The sequence below is a fragment of the Cupressus sempervirens genome, chromosome 11 (assembly GCF_028749045.1).
Source record: "Cupressus sempervirens isolate cs-2001-9-10 chromosome 11, ASM2874904v1, whole genome shotgun sequence".
Lineage (NCBI taxonomy): Eukaryota > Viridiplantae > Streptophyta > Pinopsida > Cupressales > Cupressaceae > Cupressus > Cupressus sempervirens.
Window position 1 is genome coordinate 320,318,210 of NC_143128.1, and position 21,762 is coordinate 320,339,971.

Here is a 21,762-nt window from a genome sequence, read left to right on the forward strand (position 1 = left end):
TTCTTCTCCTTCCCCATTTCTACCCTACTAGTAGACTCATCCTTCTCTGTCCTTACATCTTCTCTCACATTCACAATAACCTTATTAGAAAGGTCCTCCTTTTCCATCACCATTTCTTTTTTTCATCCCTCACTCCCTAGGAATACTCACTCTGATTTTCCTCTTCACCAACATTACTCAACCCTATATTTTCTTCCTCCTCATCCTTACCAATCTCACCCTTACTACCTAGGTAGCCTTCCAAATTGGAGCTAAAATCTCCCACATCTATATTCTCCTCCTCCAAAATTTTTTCATCATTATTATTTGAGTTATTGGACTTAGTAATCTCTTCCACATTTTTCTAAGGGGTTTCTTGGGTTTCTTTCTTTAGACTCCTTTTCCCCTTAACCCCTTCATCACCCTTACTCTTCCTAGAGTAAGTTTCACTAATGGAACCTTTATTTTTCTTAGAAGGAGTGGAAGACACTATAGCCTTGTTTTTACAATAATCTTCAATAAGTAAAATTATCCCATCTTGTAAAATCGGACAAGACTCTTTTTCCTATGAGCTTGCAAACTTTAGAGTAAAGAAAATCTTAGATAAAGAGGAAATGAGAGCCTATCCTTGTACCTAAAGTGATTGAGGAACACAAAATGAAATTTATGAACACGCTTAACTCTACCATCTAAAATAAAATTCTCACAAGTGCAAAAGAGCACATCCTACTAGATAACCTTAATCTGACCTAGTTCATAAAAATCACCATTCTTCTCCAGGTTCTTTTCCTCTTCATCTATTTTTGAAAATTTCTTAAATGAAAAATTTTAAATACTTGTTTCTTTATTGAACTTTATGCCTTCCTTAGGAAAACCCATCACCTTAGCTAAGAAATCTTTAGTCAAATGCATTATCACCCCATGTAGGAAACCCTATCTTCAATCCAATTTTTGAATAATGCCTCTATAGCATGAGGTTTACATCCATGAAGACGCTCTAGATAAGTGGTGACATTAACCTTCTACATAATTTTCCAAAAAAAAGCTTTGGCCTTCCATGCCTTACATTTTTTGGCTCCTATTTTCTCGGTTCTCTGCCCATTTCCAAAGACTTTGAATTATTGCAAAAAGCCAAAGTTGAATGGACACAAAGAATTGATGATTTAATCAAAGACAATACATTCATTAAAAAAATGAAGGAATTCATTAAAATATATATGAATGAAGCCAGGATAAAAATCATATTAATGTACTTCCTCAGTGAGAGAACACTAACATCCATAACCCCACTTCCATATATCATTAAATTACTAATCCTAGAAAATATTTCCCTTTTCTATGTGAGTTTTATCACAATTAATAAGGGCTTTCAAATCCACATTCCCGCTTAAGTCCCCATGCCATGTCATCTTATACCCCTTTTGGATAGCCTGGTTGGCAATCCTGTTAGCCACCGTATTACCTTCACAGAAAGAATGAGATATAATCAAATTTTCAAATTTATTCACTAAAGCTTTAATTTCCATAACACTAGATTCAATTGACCAAGTAATCAAATTTTTATCATTAAGTATATTGACAATGTTTAAGGAATCTCCTTCCATCCAAAAGTTCCAAAAACCAATTTCCACTACTAGCCACATTATATATAGAGCTACAGTAGCCTCAGCTTTATGAATATTAGAGATACCAATGGGTACAAAAATAACATCTATTATATTACCTATATGATGTCTCAAAATTCCTCCACAACTTGCTTTGCCTAGGTTTCCCTCAGCAGCACCATCAAAGTTCCCTTTAAGCCATCTAATAGGGGGAGCCTTGCATCTAGTCTTCAATCTTGAGTTTTCTTTTTTTACATTAGAACCTTTGGATAATATTGGATTATCAATTTGAAAATCTTGATCACATCTTCTCTAAGACTTAAAATTTTTATTTATTGCCCTGAGAATATTTTGACTAAGCACCCACCCTAACATTTCTTTATTTTTAAAGATTCTATTATTTCTTTCTATCTAGATACCCCACCAAAGATGGGGAAGAGTAATCTTCCATAGAAAATCAACATCAGTATCCTTAGATGGATAGCTCCAACTTTTAAAACAAAGTTCAACATTATTTTGATGAACCCAAGTTTGTTCCAGTAATTGAGAATAGAGCTCCATACTTGCTGACTCTAAGAATAGTTTAAAAAAAAATGATCTATGTCTTCAAAACCTCCTTTACATAGACTATACCTATTAACCACATTAATGCCTCCTTTTTGAAAATTATCCTTGGTTAGAATTTTGTTTTGAAGAAAAATTCAATAAAAGATATTTATTTTTGGTATGTGATCCTTTATCCAAGATTTTGTCCATAAAGGTTGATTACCTTTCTCCTTAGATTTAAAAATAGAGAAAACTTTAAGCTCGCCACTAAGATCAGTAGTCCATATCATCTTATCCTCCTAATGGGGATACAAAGAAAAGGCATTCAACATAATCTAAATGTTATGAAAATCTTGGTCAACATCAACAAGGTTAACCCAACTATTGTAATGCCAATAATGTCCCACAAAAGTCCCATACAATTGTTTGCATTTGTCAAATTGGCTTCTATCCTTAAAGTCCTCAATTAGGGAATGATCCATTAATCAAGTATCTTCCTAAAATCTTACTTGTTGCCCATTTCCAATTTTTCATGAACAGACTTTGTTTAAGGTACTCTTAGTTCCTTGAATAGCTCCCCAAATAGTAGAGGGGGTGAGAACATCAGAAGATGATAGGAAATTAGATAAAGAATTAGCATTAAGAAGATACTTATGTTTCCATATAGTACTACATTCCTTATCATCATGATAAACTCTCCATCCTTTTTTAGCTAGAAGAGCTCTATTCATACTTTGTATTGACCTTATTCCCAATCCACCTTCCCTGATGGGCTTACAAATTTGATCCCAGGAAATTAGAGCCATTCTCTTCCTTTTCTCAATTCTAGACTAGAGAAAATTTCTTTCAATTTGATCAATAGTATTAGAAAATTTCATTGGTATTCTAAAAAGACTCAAAGAATAAGTAGGGATACTTTAGAGACAAGCTTTAAGGAGGGTAATTTTACTAGCATGACTCAAAAGGTTACCCTTCAACCTTGTCAATTTCTTGTTAAATTTTTTTATGAGATCTTCCCAAAAAGAATTAGGAACTTTTGGTCCCAAAGGAAGACCCAAATAAATACAAGGAAAAGATCCTATTGAGCACCCTAGAAATTTGGCAATTTTATTTTGTCTTGGAACATGGGTATTAATAAAAAAAAAAGAGCTTTTGTTCCAATTTACCAACTGACCTGAAGTAGAAGAGTAGAAATTAAGGGCTTGCTTAAGATTTCTATCTTCCTTGACTTCAACTTTGCCCATGAAAATAGTATCATCGACAAATTGACCATGAGAAAAAGTAAGAGGTTGAGAAGAAGGCTACAAATGTTTAATATCCCCTTTTAAAACCAATTTCCCAATATATCTCCCCAATTAATCAGCCATAATAATAAAAAGAATAGGGGATAAAGGATCCCCTTGTCTCAATCCTCTAAAAGGACTAAAAAATTTAGTAGAACATCCATTCACCAAGATAGCTATATAAGTAGTAGAGATAAACTAATAAATAGCTCTTAGAATCTTATGATCAAACCCAAAGGCTTGTAAAATCTTAACAAGAAAAGACCATTCAACTCTATCATAGGCTTTTGCAATGTCAACTTTCATGATAAAACCCTGATTATTAGTGCATGATAAAGAATGAATATTCACATGAGAAGAAATGAAAGAATTAATAATTCACCTACCTAGGATAAAACCATTTTTTTGAAAAAAAAATAAGAGAAGGAAGCACTAGCGACAACCTAGATGTGAGGACTTTTGAAATAATTTTGTAAAAGGAATTACAGAGACTAATAGGCCTGAACTGGTCTAGAGAATTGCCCCCAATCTTTTTAGGAATAAGACATAGGAAAGTAGAATTGATTTCTATAAGCACTCTTTTTGTCCCAAAAAATTCCTTAACAACATCACAAACATCTCTTCCAACTAGCTTCCATGCTTTCTGGAAAAAGAACATGGGAAAACCATCTATTCCTGGTGACTTGTCCCCTCCTAAGGAGTAGACATCTTTTAAGATTTCTTCTTGCTTAGGGATGGAACCTAGCAATTTATTTTTTTCCTTAGCAATTAGAGAAGGAATCACCTTTAAAATTCCATCCTAGTGAGCAGAATCAATGTTAGGGTCAACTATCATTAAAGAAGAAAAGAAGGAGATCATCTCTTCTGAAATATTCTTTTCCTCAGTAATCTTCAAATAATCTTTTTTAAGATATGAGATACAATTTTTAGCTCTATGCTTTCGAGTAGAAAGATGGAAAAACCTAGTATTCTTATCTCCTTCATTTAGCCAAATTGATCTAGATCTTTGCCTCCATTAGATTTCCTCTTCAGTAACAATGTCATGATATTCTGCCAATTTTTCATTCTCTTCTCTTACAATGTTAGAACTATATCCTTCCTTTTGTATCTTATCCTGGATATTTTGGAGATCTTCCTTAATACTTCCTTTACTCAAAAAAATTTCCAAAACATCTTTTATTCCATATTTTAACCTCCTTTTTAACATTTCTTAATTTTGAAGCCACTTTAAAAAGAATAGTTCCTTCAACATCTACATTCCATCATTCAACCAATTTACCTTCAAATTGTAGATGCTACATCCACATTTTCTCAAACCTAAAAGGAAAGTTTTTCTTGAGATTTATCTTATTAGCAAAAAAATCAAAGGGAAATGATCTAACCCAATTTTTTGAAGAGCCTCCAATTTGTAAACAAACTCTTTAGTCCAATCAGGAGAAATAAGAGCTCTATCCAATCAAGCTTGAATGTAGTCATTGCCTAGCCTATTATTACTCTAGGTGAACTCAATTTCATGAAGATCCATATCTATTAAACCCTCCTTGCTAATGAAGTCCATAAGATCTAGTCTACCTTCCAATTGACTCATATTACCTAACTTTTTTTCATGGTCATAAAGAGGAACATTAAAGTCCCCCATAAAAATTCATTGACCAAATTAATCTTTACTCTTTATATGAGAAAGATATCCCATACCTTTTTCCTAAGACTCTTAATATTTGAAGCATACGTATTAACAATATACTAATTATTATTATGATCAATGCTAGTAATTTTAACCACCATGAAGTGTTTACTAGCATTAAACACAGTTCCTGAGTAATAAGATTTCTTCCATAACATTAGAGTTCCCCCTTAAGCTCCTTCTGAACTGCTTGCTTTTAAATAATAATCTTTAAAATATTTAATTTGTTTAGCTCTCTCCTTTTCCATCTTTGTTTCTTGCAGTAATAGAAAATCTAGTTTATATTCTCTAACAAAATTCCTAACAACATCAAGCTTAGGAATACTATTCAAACCCCTAATATTCCATGTAATAATTTTCATATCTATTTTTTAAGGGTAAAATCAAGAATAGTTGTCTATCTTCCATCAGCAATATTGTGCATACTTTCCATTTCTCTAGTTCTCCTAGAAGATTTCCTGCTAGGTTTCTCCAGAGTACAAACATTTGGTTTCACCTTGGCTTGCTTCTCCAATTTACTACTACAAGTCTCCAATCCTTTAGGAACTATATGACTCTTCTTTTCTATCTTTTTCCTTTGACTTAGTTTATGTTTAAGATCCTTACCTTTCTCCTTTATCTCCTCAAGTTCAAATTCATTCCTAAAGGGAACAATCTCTTTGCACAGGGGTGTCTCAAGAGACTTTGGAGTAACATTCTAATTTTCAATCAATTGGAGATTCTAAGAATCATCTAGCACCATCAATTTAATAGAGCCAAATAGGATTTCCCCCTCCTCTAATTCATCCATCTCAACTAGATCTTCCCAATTTTCATCAGTCTTCTGATAAATTACTAGCTATTTCATCATATCCACTATATTTTCTATATTTTGCTCAGGTGACACAAATTCAAGCATCATCCCAACACCCTAATTTTCAAAGCTCAAGTTCTCTTTCAAGGCTGAATTTGACATTTTACTAGTATCCTAAAATTCCAAATTCAATTTATCCTTTGTATCTTTCACATGAGTAACTTTAGGTTTCCAAACTTTCTTTTGGAATTTTACTTCTTTCTTTTTATCTTCCTTTTCATTCTTAGGATTGTTCTTGCCTTTATTAGGATAATTTTTCACCCAATGACCCTATTTTTTATAGGCAAAGAAGGTATTTGGAAAATCTTCATATATAATTTCCTAAATTCTTTTACCTAGTTTTGAAATTAGTTCCACTTTTTTTGGGAGGTGATTCAAGTCTGGGCACTCTGAAGTTTAGATTTTGAGGCCATTGCATGATCCATAACAACTAGTTCTCTAAAGGAGCTAGCAATTCCTTTAAAGATATCTTCATGCCAAAATTCTACAAGAAGGCTAGGGAGTCTAACCTAGATTGATGTAGTTAACAAGAAAGCATCAGATAAATCAATATTTGGCTCCCATTTTTTAATAGTGAGATTAATTTTACTAGATGACCATGGACCTCCATAGAGAACCATATTTATATCTTCTTTTCAATTAAAAAAAAAGAGAGAGAAGAATCCATTCAATATAGGGGCTATATCAACTTCACCACGGATAACCCATTTCCATTTAATCATTTTTTTCAAACTTTCTATATCTAGTCCAGCCCCCATAAATTATTCCACAAGAGTGAACTCCATAGTAGATATAGAGAAATCAATGATTTGGTCTAGAATAAAAATTTGGAACTCACCTTTCTTCCAGCAAGATTTTCAAGTGACCAGTGAGAAGGATGATTTACCACAAGGTTTCCTACCAAATAGGGAAGAACATGTCCTTTGATCACTAAACCCTTTCCTTAACCCTTATGATTTCCTCTCAATATTAACCTCCACACTCTCCAAAGGATTCTTTTCATTCTTGAATACTTGACTAGGCATGTGATTTGCAATGGAAGAATCCAAAGAAATGTTGCAGACCCCACAACTAGTGGTACCAACATCTGTAGTTTTTTCAGTATTAGACAAATTATCCTCCATTCTTCCTTCTATCCCATCATCTTTTGCTAGATTTTCCTTGATTCATCCTTCTATCCCCCTAGGATTAGTACTTCTTTCCAGATTCTCCCCTACCAAATTCTTTCCTAGTACGAAGCTTACCAATTCAAAAAAACTTAGAGTTCCAACCATCACTTGAGATGTTTTACTATTCAAGAAGGTATGTTGTTCAAAGGTATTTAGTTGTGTATTCCTAGAAGTTCTATGAGGTTGAATCTGATTAAGGAAAAGCATAGTGGTGGATTAGCTAGACATTTTGGAATTGATAAGACATTGAGTTTTCTGAAAGAGAAGTATTATTGTCCACAAATGTATAAGGATGTTCAAAAATTTGTAAAGAGTTGTGGAGTTTGTCAATTTGCAAAAGGAGTGAGCCAAAATACTAGTTTGTATAAACCTATTATTATTCTTCAGAAACCTTGGAGTGACATTAATATGGATGTTCTTCTTGGATTACTTAAGATAGTAAAGGGGTATGATTCCATATTTTTTGTTGTGGACAAATTTTATAAGATGACTCATTTCATACCATGTAAGAAGATATCAGATGCTGAGCATGTTGTTGAACTTTTCTTTAAAGAGATTGTGAGATTGCATGGATTACCAAGAAGTATTATTTCTGACAGAGATAGTAAGTTTGTTGGTTAGTTTTGGAAGACTTTGTGGAAGAAGATGGGTACTGAATTGAAGTTTAGTTCTACATTTCATCTACAAATAGATGGACAAACAAAGATTGTAAATAAAAGCTTGGATAATTTGCTAAGATGTTTAGTTTGGAATAAGACAAGTAATTGGGAGATGGTATTGGCACAAGTTGAATTTGCATATAATAATTCTATGAATGTGAGTATAGGGAAGATGCCTTTTGAGATTGTTACTATAATAAAGACTAGAGGAGTATCATATTTGAGAGATATTGCTAGTGGAGAAAAGAGAAGTGTTGTAGGAGAAGAATTTTCTAATTATAAGGAGTCTTTGCATAAGGAATTGAAGTTGACAATAGAACAAAGTAATTAGAGGTATAAGGAGAATGTTGATCAATCTAGGAGACATCATGATTTTCAAATTGGTGATGAGGTGATGGTTCATCTAAAGAAAGGAAGATTTCTAGTTGGACCATATAGCAATTTGTAGATGAAGAAGTTTGGATCTTGCAAGATCTTGAAGAAAATTGACAATGGAAATGCTTATGAAGTTGAGTTACTTGATGACATGGATATTTATCCTATATTCAATGTTTCTAATTTATATAAGTATCATGAGTGAGATGATTTTATACTTGGTGATTATCCTAAGAAGTAGATTGATGAGGTTGAACAAATATTGGATCATAGAATTGGTAAAATCACAAGAGGAAATGACTACTATGAATATCTAGTGAAGTGGAAGAATAGACCAGCTGAAGATGCTACATGGATTTGTCAATCTAAGTTGGATTCAGCTTAGGTTGTGACATCTCAATGATTTAGGAGATTCATTTCTTCCAACCTTGGTTGTCTGATGTAGGAGCATCTTGGGTTGCACTGCCATCCTACATGTTTTTAAAAAGTTTTTACCTTACTGTGGAAATTGGGTTCTGTTGAAACTGCATTTTCTGGTTTTTGGGTGCTTGTTGCAGACTATGTAACTAATTTTCCAAAATAAATAAATATTTTCACACTTCAAGGATTCAAGAGGGCCTAGCTTACTATCAATATTCTAGAGTGAAAGTCCTAAATCCTAATAGTTTAGGAGATATGAGAATTCTCCTAGAACATCAATTTTTGGCAGTTCTACGCAACAATTTTCTATGCCTAACATTTAGAATGGATGTACACTTTTCCTTGTTGAATCGGAGCATACACACTTAAGTGGTTGTAGAGGACCCAGATATATAGCCATAAGTTGAAGTATGAGTTCTAACTCAATAATAGCTAGGATATATAATGATTTTTCTCAGACATCAATTTTAGGACAAGTTAATTACTGATGCAGGCCAACTTGCGTATTTAATTTTGGTTTATTTTCATTTAATATTTGTTGAGAGCGAACTTGTGACTTCTCCATGTTCTAGAATGATCTGTAAGCCATTTTAGCTAGTATAAATAGAGTTTTTAGGCTTAGAACTAGGTAGATTAGGAAGTTGAAGAAAGGATTGTAGAGTAGAACTAGAAACTATGAATTTGTTGTTGTATCTTTGAATGTGAATGTATTTTTATTTGGACATAACCTAGAAGGCCTTACAACTAGGAATGTATAAAGATATTTTGATGAATCAATAAAATTATTTCACTCTTCTTCCTCCTTTGGTTGTTGTTCTTTGTGTTTTCTTCCTTTGTGTTAACTCTTGCAGGGTGGTTCAGAGAGCTGGATGTGCTACTGGCCCTAGTTTTCCCCATCCTTCCTTGCTATTTTGATGAGTCTTTTTAAGGATGTAATGGTTATACCCTACCTATCAATTTATTTAAAACTTGAAGGTCTAAATGCTAAATTTCTCATTCATACAAAATGAGCTATCAAGTATAGCAACAAACTTTGATTACATAACATATAAAATTTCAGTGCAACATCTATTATTTTTGAATTGATAATCTTATATATACCATATTATTCCATCCAATATTTATGAAACATATCCACCAAATGATTTAAAAATATGATAAGAAGATGGATCTTATTACATAATTTCATCAAAATACATCAAATTTCACAAGGGGTATTTTCTTACAAGTGAAATATATACCATCACTAGATCTTTCCTTTCACACTTTCAAATAGTACACCATGATAAAAATTATCCTTTACATCAAAATAAAATCACAATGGGACTTGAAGTCCACAATACATCTAAGATGACATAAAAAATGGATCTCTCCTTTCAAATTTGATTTTCCAACATTATCAAAGGTGAAACCCTAACATCTTCAAGGAAACCATCTTCACAATGCCTGCACATGCACACAAACTTGTAACCATGGAGGCTCACCTCCCATCCTAGGCTTCTATGAAGCCAACCAATAAGTAGGGGAAACAAGATCCAAATGCTTACACACATGCATCACTTGCAAATGCATGAGGACATACTACATAACACGAAACATTCCCTCCCATGGCTTGTACATTGATTCACCATTAGAATCATAAGAACATTGGGTGAAGGTTGGTTCTTCAAAGAGAAGATTTTCCATGTCAATAAAACTCATACACATTAAATTTCACCATGCCTCTACTAAGCTTGCATCATACCTTCTTCTCTTCGCCATTTCTACTTATCACCCCCCAAATTCAAATTTCCACTTATCACCCTCAAATCATAATAGAAAGACATTGGATTCAATGAAGTCCATACTCCATGAAATCTTTCTTCTTCTCTCCAAGAGAAGAGGCTCTCTACTTCATTGTTGAGCTCAACTAACCCTTTCACCCAAGGCTTCTCTTCCCTCCCAAGGGTGAGGGAAGCCTTCACACCCATGATCACATTCAACATTCAAATTCAAACAAGAAAATCAAGAAGGAAAGACCAAGAAATCTTCAAGAATACAATACACATTCACATTCACATTTCCACAACACAATACCAAAATCCATAATGCAAAGATTCACAATACAATGCATGCTCCATTGAAAAATCTTCCATACTTGCAGACTTATTTTGCAATACTAAAAGGAAGAAAATGAAACATAATTATGAAACACCAACCTTGTACTAAGCTAGGGTAATGATAGCTGTAGTAGAGCCCCCTTATCTCCCTTCAAGACCTAAATATCTCTAAACTTAGAGAATGGGTGAACAACCCACTAATTTGTCACCCCTCCACTAAGAAGACTCTCTACTAACCATTTTTCAGTAGTAACATTAAGACTCCTACTCCTTACATTTTTGCCCCTTGAAAATAATAAATTTGACCAAGTGGGATGATGAGGGTACACTCATGGGGAAACCCCAAATTTCGAATTGATTAAAAAGTGCATTGTTTAAGTGGTCCCCTAAGTTAGCTAATCACTAAAATGGTTGAGTTTAGGCCCTTAACATGTTATCCTACCATTAGGTTTGCTTATTTTCAATAAAATGACACTTTAGGATCACATTTAGGGCCCCTAAAATCCCTAACAAATTTGAATTAAAAAATCAATGTGATGGTGACCCATCCTAACACTCTCTCCCAAGTGGGTGTACTTAAGCATTAATTGGAAGAAAAAAAAAGAACTAAGATTAAGTTACATTGTGACCAACACTCTAGGTGACATGTCATCAATACATAGACAAATACAAGTGTCAAGTGACACATTAAATGCATTACACTTCACCATACCATGTTTCTAATGCATTTAAGTTATAATTGAACATTTCCTCATACAAGCAAACTTACATTACAAAGAAAAATACTCTCACAATGAGGCTTTTGAATCTTCCAGAGATTCACCTTGGTTAAACTATATTCACATAGGTAGGTTTGGAACTTGTTTCCCCCAAGAATTCCATGGTTCCACTTCTTGCACATTAAAGGAAACCATCAGTAGTCCAAGGAGGTCATATAAAATGTATATCATAAATGCATAATTTGAATTTTACAAAAGCCATATTAACATATTTAAAAATAAATTCACTTTCCTAATCATTTCGAATAAATCATCCAAGATGTTAGAACATCAAATCTGCATATCATAAACCATAATAATCAAATTAACATCTATCTACATATCATAAATCATCAAAATCAAATTAATATTTTCCTGCATATCATAAATCACCATAACCATTTGTCTGCATCACATTGTAGACTATTACGTGTCATAAAACTATATCCATATGTGTTTGACCATTTCATACATAATATTAGGTTCTTAGTGCATCTCATAAATGGAAAATACTACTAATGTAGCAAAATCAATAGATAAACAATTGACTATTTGCCTAAGTCTCAAATAAGTGTCAACATATCAAGATCCTAAATATCAAAATGCAAGTAAGAGTGTCTATGCTATGAAGAGTTGAAGTGACGCCTCACATGTGTCATAATTTTGGCACCACAACTTGGTGCATTCACTTGATGGTGGTCTTCCCTTAATCTAGGGTCTATAGTCTTTTGACCCCAACTCCTTTGTTAATCACTACTTAATCAAATAGATGCAAAGGGGAAGACTATTTCTAGAGGCAATAAGTGAGTGGATTGGATTTGTAGTGAAGGAAGGAAGTAAATTCATTTTGGAATTGATCACTACATATACAGTGGGAGAGATGCTATCTGGGGAAGTCCAAACTCTCATTGCTATATGGGAAATGGATCAAAGTCAATGCTAGGCAATTATCTTCTAAGTGCATGAAGTACAAAAATATGAGGTGATAAAATTCCTCTCTAAAAACCCCATGATGACTTTATTATACCCATGCATACTTTTCATTATGAAAATTAACATGAGTTGGAAAGAATCCCTATATAAAACTACCATAAAAGAGATGTGTGTAATTGAGGGTGAGATCAAAAAGATGCATAAAGGGATACTAAAAGAAATGTAGATAATTAATCTTATTATCATTCTATAAATCAAAGATGGAAACACAAATCCAAAAACCTTAAAAAGAAGTTTCCAAGATACCATATTCAAGATCATGGACAATGAAAGACCTAACCATCAGGATTTCACCACCATGGCCAACATGGAATCTATGTTGTACTTAAATAGGGAGCTCATCCCTAGGAAAATTAGGAGGATCAAGGAGCTAAGGTGGTAGAAAGACACTTGCAAATCAAAGTTGCCCAACCTAAAGAATTTGCACCCACACAATTTAGGAATTCATAAGCTCTTTTCAGAGCTAGAAGTTGGTAAAACAAGCCATGATAGAAGATGAAAAACTTGGTGAAGAATTTTAGTTACAAAGTAGTTTTTCTTTTTAGTTTCTTGTTTAAAAAACCATTTTAATAGTTTATGCTTAGTAATTGTTTGTAACCAAGATGACTTGGTTTTGTTTGAGGCCTATTGGATTTTGAAAACTATATATGTTTGAGTAGAAAAATGATAAAGGGTTAGATTTTAGTAAGAGATAAGGAAATCTTAACAATATTATTACTTTGGGCCTTTTTGAATACTGATTAGTGGAAAGTAAGGATAATCTTTGAATGTTGTTTTAAGACTTTGGGCTTATAAATTTCCATTTATATATCTTTCAATACATACTATAGTTTAGAACTTTGTGTTTGAACTTAGTTGCTTGCGATTACTTTGTGAACTGTTATGTTGATCTTTGTTCACATTGATTACTTTCTAAAATTGCTGCATCTCACTTTCAATTTTTCCTAAATTATGTTTAGTACTGAGGAGAATTTGTGTTTCTTAGTTACTTTTTATCACTAAAAATTGTATCTTTCACCTTTGTACCCAAGAGTACGCAAGAGATCCTTAGGCACTTTTTTGGTAAAATTGTGTGCACGTGTTTACTATGTTGTTAAATTAAATTCAATGATAATCTATTAAAGGGAGTTGTTCCTCTTAAAATTTAGAGGAAAATGGTTAAAGAAATGGTTATCCAAGTATGTTGAGATTAATTGGTTTCCTATCTTGGGTGTAGAGAAAGTGATTTAACTTTAAAGAGAGAAAACAAATTTGTTCACTAACAGATTTTTGGTGACTCTACTAGGGAGTCTCCAAAAAAAGGATTAATCTCTTTAGATTGATAATAAACTAGAATTTTTCTAATGTATAATGATTTTTTTCATATCTTATAGTCAGATTTAGGTTTTGTTGATACCCAAGAGGATGTAATCTTAGACCTAATTTCTGTATCTTGGAAATATCGATAGAGAAATAAGAAATTCCAAAAAGTCCTTGGGGTTTTAGAGAGGGAAGAAGATTGTGTTGAAGCTTTAAGGGGTTTACCTATGGTTTAGGAGGGTGCAATGATAGATAGGCTTGCCCAAGCCCCAACAGGACCTCGAATTGACTTGATAAATTGAAGCCTAGCTAATAAAAGATACACTAGAGGAGACAGAGATAAATGAATTCTCAATGAGAACTTTGAACCTTTGAGAAACCTAAATTTCCTCCTTGATTTTAACACCCCAAGAAATAGGAAGACAAAATCTTATAGAAAACCTAGTTCTCCCCCTAAATATTCTCTTGTCTTGCCTCTTGTACAATCCCTTATTCCACCAAGAACCTTAATCCCTTCTTACATTAATATTTGACCATTGAATTTTAGACTTACAAATGGTTGTTAATCAACCTTGGGGGAAAAATATAGGACCCCTAAATCTTAGAGTAAATTCTACTACTTTGCCCAAAGGCATAACTGAGATTTTTCCCAAATTAAGCAATGATGGAAAAGTTTCTACTAATGATCACCTGAATGCCCTTTAGACAACATGTGGTGTTATCAACATATCCACTAAGGAGATTGTAGTGAGACATTTTTTTTGAATGTTCATGATGCAATGTTTGGCTATTTCAACCATTAGCCTCAACATTCCATAGTCAGTTGGCATGATATGGAAAATGGCTTTTGAGACTAGATTTAAAATCAATGATAATGAATGCTCTCTATTACTTCAAATGAGTTAGCTAAAAAAGGAAATTCATGAACCTATGAGGGAGTTTGTGGAAAAATTCAATAGGTTGTTATAGAGGATTCTTGTAGTTACTAGACCTATGGTGAGAACCAAAAAATATTCTTTGTGAATGTGTTTTCCCTTAATGTATGTTTTCATTTGCTAAGAGATGTAATAGCTAATCTGGTTGTAGCTCAAAGGCAAGCTATTCAACTAAAGGATGCCCTGATTATGAAAGGTAAATGGAAGAGAGAGGTTCAATCATCTAGGGCCACCTCTACGTATGCTCATACTAATCCTTTTATGAAAAGGTTGACAAATGATATGGAAATTCTGAAAAGAAAATAAAATAAAGCCAGTACACCTTTCCAGTCCCCATACCAAGACATCAATTGAAGGAAACATCATCTAGATCATGAAAGAGCTCCTTTTTTTGGCTACACCTAAAAAAGGGCTAAAAATTGAGGAGGTTCCCAAAGAAATCATGTGTTATTTTTACTTAAACATGGACCATGATGGTAAAACATGTCTTAATTGGTTGAGTTGTGTCCAACTTAATGCAACAAGAGATGTCATTACTAGGGAATACCTTGTGGGAAGTGAAGGAGTTGAAGCTAAAATTTTTGGTTCTTATTTCTTAGAGTATGAGTCTGATACAGAGAGAGGAGGAGATATTATGGTTACATCACAAGACCTTGCATGTACTATTCTCACTCAAAATCAAAAGAGTCATAAATTTAACACAAGTACTAATACTACCAATGCAGGCTCTAAAGGGAAGGATCCAATGCATAATGACTCTCCTCACAACACTAAAAGTATAGACATCAAAATTCTATCTAGATCATAATCAACTACCATTTCTTCTACCTTCAATAATTTTTGAATTGTGTAAAAATTCCACCATATCTATTTCCCCAACCAAATACCTTAGGATGAAACCCAAAGATTTAGATAAATTGGTTCAGTATGTAAAAAGGGAACCAAATTCAAGAGCTCAATTCATTAAATCTCTTGCAACTAAAGTATGGATGGCCCTTGAGAGGCCCACCTTTATATTAGAAGGCTCTCCACAAGATCATAATGTTTTTCCTTGTACCCATGTCATGGAAAGAGAAATAGAAGAAAAGAAGCCTAACCCTTTTGACATATCCTTTCTATTGAATAGGTAGAAACTTAACAATTTCATTATTGATTTGAGAGCCTCTGACAATATAATGCCATCCATTTTTGCTAAAGCTCTTGGACTCCCTATTACAAAAGCCCTTGGGTATTGTTACTCCATGGATGGAAAGAAAGTGCCACTTGTGGGATAGGTTAAAGATGTGAAAGCTATCCTCGTTGCATATCTAGATAAGAGATTAAACTTGAAAATTTTATTGGTACATCTACTGCTAGCTATGGAACACTACTAAGCATAACTTTTTGCAAAGATATGGGAAGAGAAATCAAAATGGTTTGCTCTAAAGTATTGATGCCTATAGGAAAAAAGAAGATATAGTTGTAACTGAAACCAAAAAAAAAATATACTATGGTACCTTTAGATAATTCCAAGGCTAAAATATTGTATGAGGAATGTCAATTTGGAAATTATGTGATTCTTTCTGGCAACCAACCTAAGGTAATTATGAATGATTCTAAGGCAAAGAAACTATGGAAAATGGAGTTCGATGGTAGTTCTTTCAACTTAGGATTCAGTGATGGAGTAATTGTAATTTATCCCTTAGAAGAGCCTATTTTTTTATAATTCAAGTTGGATTTCAAAAATACCAATAACACAATAGAATATGAAGCCTTGTTGTTGGGACTACAAGAGGCCAAATCAAAAGGAATAAAAGATATGATAGAAAAGGGGATGCTAAATTGATCATGAAATAGGTACAAAACCAATTTTTTGTCAAAAATGATGTATTAAAGCATTATAGGAATTTGATTTGGGATGAGTTAGAATATTTTGAATCTTTCTCAATAGAGCTTATAGACCAAGTGTACCAGATAATGTAGATCTTGTGCAACTCTTTGACACTAAATCAAAGCTAAAGTACTTTATTGGATGTGTCAAAAAATTTGCTGATTTTTATTTTGAAGGGTCGGAGAAAGATGGTAAAGAAATTGGTGAACAACTAAGTGAATTTGGAAAAATAATCCAATTGAAAGGAACTAAAATCCCAAAGGGGTTAGTTTTCTCTTGAACACCTTTTTAATGGAGTGATGACAATTCCATCAAAAGAGATACAACCTTCAATGAAGTGTTAAAGAAGTATGATAAAATTGATATTCATAATGAGGGCGATCCTACCTAGATCTTGATTGGAAGAACCTAATTTGAAAGGGAGAAAGACCATCTAAAAATACTACTGGTAAAATACAAAGATGTTTTTTTCTTTGGGGTATGAAGATTTAAAAAAATTAGGAATGGGGAGTTCACACATCATATACCCCTAAAGCCTAAAGTGGCTCCCTATCAAAAGAAACTTAGGAATTACAATCTAAAAGTGCTAGAGGCAATACTAAAAGAGGTGGAGAAGATGCTAAATGCCAAAATTATCTACCATATTTGTCTTTGTACTTGGATAGCCAATATTATATCTATAAGGAAGAAGAATGCTAAAATAAAGATTTATGTAGATTTTAAATAGGAACATTAATCAAGCTAGCCTAAAAGACAATTACGTACTCCTAATGATGGAGCATGTCATGTAGCTTGTTGCTAGATCGAAAGTCATGTCCATGTTTGATGGTTATTTGGGATAGAATCAAATAACTATATCTCAAGAGGAGCAGCATAAGATGGCCTTTATCACTCTGTGGGGTACTTACACTCACAACAGAATTCCTTTAGGATAGATTAATGTAGGAGCAACATTTTAGCGGGTGATGAACTATTTTTTTCAAAGATATATGGGATGAATCATTGTGATATACTTGGATGACTTGACTATCTATTTGAAGAGGAGAAAATGTCATTTGAGAGATATTGAAGGAATGTTAAGTGTGTGTAGACAACATGGAATATCTTTGAACCCTTTAAAAAATTAATTTTCTTTGTAGAAGAAGTTAAACCCTTAGGACATATTATTTCTAAGAAGGGGATAAAGATTTACCCTAACAAAATTAAATAAATTCAACAACTATCCTTATCTACAAATGGGAGTGATCTAAAATATTACTTTGGCAAAATAAACTTCTTGAGAAGCTTTGTGCCCAAGTTCTTAGAGAAGGTATGACACATGCTAAATATGATAGGAGAGAAAAATCCATTAAAATAGACCAAGGAAGGGGGGAATTTCTTTGAAGACATTGAGACATCCATTTACAATGGCTAAATGTTGCTCAGCCCCAACCTTAAGAAGGGTTTTATCATATATTGCTACAACTTAGAACAAACCCTATCTAGCATTCTGACTCAAAGAAATGATTGAGATGAAGAAGCTCATATCACTTTCATGAGTATAAACCTAAAAAATAATGAAATGAATTAATCTCAAGCTGAAAAATATGTTTTTGTTGTGATTAAAGGATTAAAGAAATTTAGATATTACATTTCACATTCACACTCAATTGTTTATGTATCAGAGAATGTAGTCAAAAGTGTGTTGACTTAGTAAGAAATTAGAGTTAATAAAAGAGTAGTATGGATAGCTATAATTCAAGAGTATGACCTTTTTATTAAACCACACTAAGTCAAGGGGTGTGTATTGTATAGGTTAATAGTAGAAAGAAAGGAACTAGAGCAAGAAGAGAAGCATGATATTCCCAAAGTTTTATTGGTCAACTTGACTGATCCCTAGTACTCGAATGTGGTGTACTAAATTACCTATGGTGAATTCACCAAATACTTGAATTAAAAGTAGCACCACAAACTTAGGATAAAGGTGGCCAAATATGTAATCTTGCAAGGTACATTATACAAGAGAGGGATTGATGGAACTTTCTTGAGATGTGAAAATAGTAAGCAACATGAGAAAATATTGAAGAAATATCATTCTATTGTGTGTGGTGGGAATTTCTCTTCTATGATTAATACTTTCAATATCCTCATAAAATTTTTTTATTGGCCATGGATTTCAAAGATGCATACTTGTATGTCAAAAACTGTGAGAAGTGTGCACTTTTCACTAGCCACCCTCAACTCATGACATTGCCTTTAAAATCTATATTGATAAATGAGCATTTTTTCTAGTGGGACATAGAATTTATGGTCCCATTGAATCCATAATCTAGTGTCACTCATATCTATATACTAGTAGTAATAGATTACTTCACCAAATAGGAGGAGGCAATCCATACAAAGAGAGAAAAATCTTAAGTGGTGTATGATTTCCTGATGAATTTTATTTTTGACAAATTTGGAGTCTCATAGAAAATAGTTTTAGAAAATGAAACATATTTCTCCTATGAAGAAATTTCAATTTTCTATTATTAACATAGCATATCTCTAGGTCACTCTTCAGACTACTTTCCTTAGGGAAATGGACATGCAAAATCCAACAACAAAAACCTAGTCACAATAATGAAAAAGTTAGTGAGTGCCAATGCTTGAAAATAGCACAATAAGTTGTATGAAGCATTATAGGCTAACTAGATCATGCCAAAAATGGCTATTTGAATTGCTCCATTTGAATTATTCTATGAAGTGGGAGCATAAATATCCTTACCATTGGAATTATCAACAACAAAATTATAGTCACTAATCAAAAATTCATTTTTTTAGCACTCTTTAGAGAATAGGGTAATATACCTAACCAAACTTGAAGAAGAAAGGGATAAGTTGGGAGATAACATCACCAAACACCAAATGAAGATTTTAAAAAAAGAAAATTACATGAAAGCCAAGGCTTGCAACTTCAAGAAAGGCAATAAAGTTTTGTTGTGGGATAGAAGAAGGGAACCAAAGGAAGCACATGGAAAGTTTGATTCTTTATGGAAAGACCCCTTTTTCATATTAGATGTCATTGGTTCAAATGCATTCAGCTGAAGTTACTAGATGATACTCATTTCCAATGGGTAGGACTTGAATTTTTGCTTCACTTCCAATGGGTAGGACCTGAATTTTCTTGAGTTGTAATTCCTTCTTTGTGTCCTTCCCTCTTGTATAAATTCTTTGTTTCTATTATTTTTCTATTTTATCTTATTATTTATGTTTTTCTAATTCAATATGTTTTTGTTCCCAACAATCTGAGTTCTTTGCATACTCCATGTACACAGTCCCCAATCAGAGCCCCTATTAGCCCTAGTTATTGAATCACTATGATTAATCATTTGTTTTTCTCTTCACTTTTGAAATTCTCCTTTTGAGTCATACATGGTTTTTTCCCTGAGATATTGTTTTAAATTAGCCATAAAAGTTGAACCTCATTGTGAAATCCTTGTGGAATACTTGTGAAGTTATTTTAAACCTCTTTGAACCTCTTTGAACCATCATTCAAAGTAGTTCAAAATGGTTGAACCATAAGTTTTTGGACTAACTTTTGTCTTGTAGGTGGGACCTACCAAGTGCATCATTTTTTTTTCTTTTGAACAACTTTAAAACTCTTTGGAAATTTTCTCTAGGTCCACCTATCTAAGAATAGGAGGTTTTAGAGAAGAACCCATTATGTTTCCTAGGTATGCTCTAGATTATTCTATCATGGCTAAAGTATGTAGATAGATCTTCTTTGTGGTAAAGGAAAATCTCCCTAAAGAGAGCTGGGAATCCATTTTCCCCATTAAAATTGGCTCCCTAACTTGAAATACAATGATTAATGCCTCAGTGATTGGAAGTGACCTATTGAATTTCAATTTTGCTTTCTATTAAGGAAGGAGAAACTTTGATAATAAAAAGTTTGTGAGACTAGTGCTTGACATAAAAGATCATCTTCAACTAGTGCCTCACCTCTAATATGTGTGAGAATAATGAAACAACAAATTTGAGGTCCTTAAAATAGACCATCCAAGGCTAACATTTTCTCAGATCACCTCATTAGAGCTGAAGTTCAAACTGGAGGGACATATCAACAATAGTTTCGATGTTATTGAACTAAGTTTGGAAGAAAAGAATAACCAAATTCAACCTAAGGTTGAATAGGATAGAGATAAGGATGATGACACAAAACTTAGGAGTAGATCCATCTTGGCTTGCATGGATAATTGGTTAAGTGAAAAGAGAACTAAGTCTCCCCATGAAGAGAAAATTGCAAGACCCACAAAGGAAATTTCCTTTTCTAAATCTTTAACTTTTGACATACCCCTTTTATTAAATGTTGTAGGTTACATTTTTGAAGTTAAGAGGAATAAAGAAGTGGTACCAAAAAGTTGACTAATATCTCCTAGAACTAGGTCCAAACCTAAGTCTACAATGTCAGCTCAAAAGACAGTTCAAGGGCTCAATCCTATGGATCAAGAGAAAAATATAGGGGAAGATCTCACACTATCAAACATTCAAGAGATGGGTGCAGAGGTGATAGAGGCTATGAATATAGTTCAATCCATCTTCATGAGCCCTCCTAGAACCAACCAAGGGGTGATAATTTGTAGTACAATTCCTCCTTAGTTGTGTAATTCAATGAATACAAAATGCATCTTTTAACTTGTGTATATGCTTGTAAATGGCATAGTCACCAAATATGTCACTTTTACTCTAAAGAACAAGAAGGTAAAGAGTGATGCACATTTGACCAAGGATCCTATCACAGGGGAGGTAATGGCAGAACTGGACACCTATAGGCCAAAAGAGGGTTCTGGTGAAGTGGAGGCTAAATATTTTAAGTTTATGACCACAAATTTTGGGGTTATTACTAGAGACACTAGTGACCACAATTATAAAATGATGGAAAGGATTAGAAGGAACTGAAAATATTGGTCATCACCATGTGTCCAAATGTATTTATTCTTTAATGAATTTTGGTGCTCCTCCCTTAATCTAGGACCTATAGTCTTTCAACCCCAACTGCTCTGGTAGTCAATAGTTAATCAAATAGATGCAAAGTGGAAGACTATTTTTAGAGGAAATAAATGAGTGGATTTTATCTATAGTGAAGGAAGGAAGTAAATTCATTTTTTTATTTACCAATACATATGTATAGGGAGAGGTGCTACTTGGGGAAGTCCAAACTCTCATTCCTATGTTGGAAAAGGATCAAAATCAATGTCAAGTGATTGTCTTCTAG